The following is a 3,989-nucleotide window of genomic DNA, read 5'->3' on the forward strand; positions in this document are numbered from 1 at the left end:
GGGAAGGGTTAGAAGAACACCGGAGAAACCTGTGCAAAGCTGAGTCCCTGGGAGCATATGGAAGGACCTGGAGGAGCTGAACGTACCCCCACCTCCCCAGCCTCTGGTTCATGTCTCATCCTAGGTGGCCTGAAGGTGCAGCTGGGGACACAGAGGCATTCAGATCCTGAGGCAGCTTCTGACCTACAAACATCAGCCCAAAACACCCCCTCCACCCCTGCATACCACAGATGTTGGCACAGGATAGACGGGTTGACACTTAGTTCCAACTGGCACTTGCCAGGGGCCCAGGTGTGGATGGCTCAGTGGTGGGACCTGCATCCCGAGGTTGACGTTAGGAGCCACTGAAGGCATGGCACAAAGCAGGGCCTCCTTGAATCGCACATGATCCCCTGCCATCTCCTTGGCTCCATGGGAGTAATGGAGTATGAAGAACCCAACTAAAGGGTAAGACCTAGGGGTACCCCGCTGCCCAGGAGCATGAGCAGAACCCAGGGTAGAACGGGGAGCAGAGGAGGGTCCCTGATGCAGTGGAGGCGGCAAGAGAGAGAAGAGGCAAAGTTTCGGGCCATAGCAAGAGGCAGGAAGGAATTCCCTGTGTAAAGATGGGAAGGCCATGGAAGGGCCGGGCTGAGTGGGGTTGGGATGGAGGGGTGGCGTGGGGATTCCACTTTGACCTTTAACTTCATGCACCGAGGGCAGCGAGTCAGTGCAGTGGAGGACGGGGCTGTGGGGTAGGTGATAATTTACAGTGGTTGCAGAAATGCCCCTGAGTGCAGGCAGCTTGCCCCTCCCACCCCCTGCACTCGTGCACGCGCGCGCGCGCGCACACACACACACACACACACACACACACACACACACTCACCCTGTGCATCGCAGCAGGGGGTGCTGCCCCCACCCCAGAGCACAGGCAGAGGGAGAATGGCTCCTGTTCACTCAGAGCGGCAGGAGTGAGAGATGCAAGACGAAGGCTGGGCTGGGTGGGCAGAGCCAGCAGGTAGGCATGAGGGTGGGAGGAAACTGGAAGGTGGGCGGGGAGCTCTGTGAAGAGTCCTGGGACTTAGCAGGCCAGTGCTGGTCTGTCTGCTGCCTCTGATGCCAGGGCACGTGAAACAACATCCAAAACCTGGAGTCAGACTGGCCCAAGTTTGAATCCAGCCCCTTTACTTCCCTGAGCAAAAAAGAAAAAAGAAAAAAAATCTACACTCAATAACATTGAACTGGGAGATTTTAATCCTCTTTCTGTGCGTTAGAGCGAACCTAAATTCACTTTTGTAAATAATTTTATCTTGGTTAATATTTATCAGGTATATATTATTCACCAGTCATTCTGCTAAACCCTTTATGTGAGTTATCTTGTTTAATCTTTATCCTAACCTTCATCTTAACCCTCGGTCCTTTATTTATTTATTTATTTAGTCTTTTTAGGGCCGCACCCACAGCACATGGAGGTTCCCAGGCTAGGGATCAAATCAGAGCTGTAGCTGCTAGCCTACACCACAGCCACAGCCACTCCAGATAGGAGCTGTGTCTGCAACCTACACCACATCATGGCAATGTCAGATCCTTAACCCACTGAGCAAGTCCAGGGATCGAACCTGCAACCTCATGGATACTAGTCAGATTCGTTTCCGCTAAGCCACGATGGGAACTCCAACCCTTGGTCCTTTAAATACTAATTTCTGTAAAGCAATCAGAGCCTGCCTGGCCATGAGCCATGTGACTTCTATTCAATCACCTAAGGTCAACTGGCTATGAAGGGCACCCTGCCACATGAGGTTATTAGCTAACAGTCAGAGGATGAGGAATACTACTCAGCAATAAAAACTAAGGAATCACTGATATAGGCAGTCACTCGGAGGAATCTCCAGGGTATTATGCTGAGTGAAAAAAGCCAATCCAAGAAGGCCATGTGTTATATAATTTCACTTTTATGGCACTTTAAAAAATGACAATATTTTAGAAATGGTGAATAGATTAGTGGTTGCCAGAGGCTGAAGTGGGAGGTGCTGGGGGAAGGGTCAGTATGGTTATAAAAGGACCCCAGGAAGGATGCTGTGGTGATGGAATTGCTCTGTATCCTGACTTTGGTGGTGGATACACATGCCTACACAGGTGATAAAATTGAATAGAACTAAACCTGCATGCAAATGAGTGCAAGTCAAATAGAGGATTCTAAACAAATCCCATGGATTATATCAATGTCAATTTCCTGGTGGTGCTATCATACCATGTTTTGCAAGACTTACTATTGGAGTGAAACTGGGTTAAAAAACACAGGGCTCTCCCTATGTTATTTCTTACACCCGCATGTGAATCTAGGGTTATTGCAAAATAAAATGTTTAACTTTAAAAAAGTCATAGAATGTCCACCAAAGACAATGCCTCAGCTTTGACTCCTGGGCCAGTGATTGCTGTTGAGCCAGTTGTCTTCCACGTTGTGACAATAGAAACACAACTCTGAATACAAAAAACAAATTATACTTCGAACCTCTAGACCTGTGCTGTACAACAGTAGCCAGGAGCAACGTGTAACTGCTGAGCACTAGAAGTCCAGCCAGTACCACCGATGTGTGCCGCTAGTGTAAAATACACCTCAGATTGTGAACACGTAGAGGAATGAGAGAATGCACACTGTCTCCTTAATTTTTATATAGACTACATGTTGAAATAATAACATTTTGGATATGCTGGATTAAATATTTTATTAAAATTAATTTCTCCTGTTTTCACTTTAAATTTTAAATCGCATGTGTTTTATGTATTTCTGCTGGTAAGCACTACTCCAGCGCAACCAAAGTATCCACAGTTATCATCAAATCGTGAACTTTCCAACCAGAAGGCACCCCTGGTTTACATCAGTTTTCTGACTTCCCAGGAGGCGCTCCTACTGGTTGGAACTCTGCTGGACCCAGAGTCAGTTCTGCATGGGCATCAGAAAGCAGCTTGACTCACAAGGCTTGGCCCACAAGGCTTGGCCCAAGGTCTCTCTAAAAGTTAAGTCACGACCCATTAAAAAGCCACCATCACAGGTTCTTTCTGGAGGATGCACGGTGTGTATGGGATGTGCCCTCAGCCCCATGCTGCACAGGGCAGTGTGGCATCGAGACCCCAGCAGACCTGGGTTTGAAGCCTGGATCCCCTTTGAGTGGCTGTGGAACCTGGGGCAAGTGAAGGTCCCCCTCTGAGCCTCAACTGCCTGGACTTTACAGTGGAGAAGACAACACCCATCCCTATATGTTGCAGGAGGATTACATGAGATAATTTATAAAAGGGTTTAACTCAGTTCTTCACCAAGAGAGCGCAGGGAACAGGGGCTGCGCTGGGTTGAATAGTATCCCCCCCCCCTGCCCAATTCCTGTCCAACCAGCATCTCCGCCTGTGAATTTATTTGTAAGTAGGGTCTTTGCAGATGTCATTCGTTAAACCAAATGAGGTCACACTGAATTCGAGTGGGATCGAAATCCAATGACTAGTGGCTTTTTTTTTTTTAATGGCTGCATCCACAGCATATGGAAGTTCCCAGGCAGGGATTGAACCTGAGCCCCAGCTGTGACCTATGTCACAGCTGCAGCAACATCGGATCCTTAACCCACTGCACTGGGCCAAGGATCAAACCCATGTCTCCACAGTGACCTGAGCTGCCACACCGGGATTCTTAAGCCACTGTGCCACAGCAGGAATTCCCAATGACTAATATCTTTATAAGAGAAAAGAGGGAGACATGAAAACACATGGGCACAGAAGAAACCCACCCGGAACAAGGCCACTTGGAGACAGGCAGAGATCAGATTGATGCAGCCACAAGCCAAGGAACAGCAAGAACTGTGCAACCTTGGAGTTCCCATCATGGCTTAGAGGTAACGAACCCAACTAGTATCCACGAGGACGTGGGTTCCATCCCTGGCCTTGTTTAGTGGGTTGGGAATCCAGCATTGCCGTGAGCTGTGGTGTAGGTCGCAGATGTGGCTCAGATCCCAAGTGGC

Source organism: Phacochoerus africanus, chromosome 2, assembly GCF_016906955.1.
Source record: "Phacochoerus africanus isolate WHEZ1 chromosome 2, ROS_Pafr_v1, whole genome shotgun sequence".
NCBI lineage: Eukaryota > Metazoa > Chordata > Mammalia > Artiodactyla > Suidae > Phacochoerus > Phacochoerus africanus.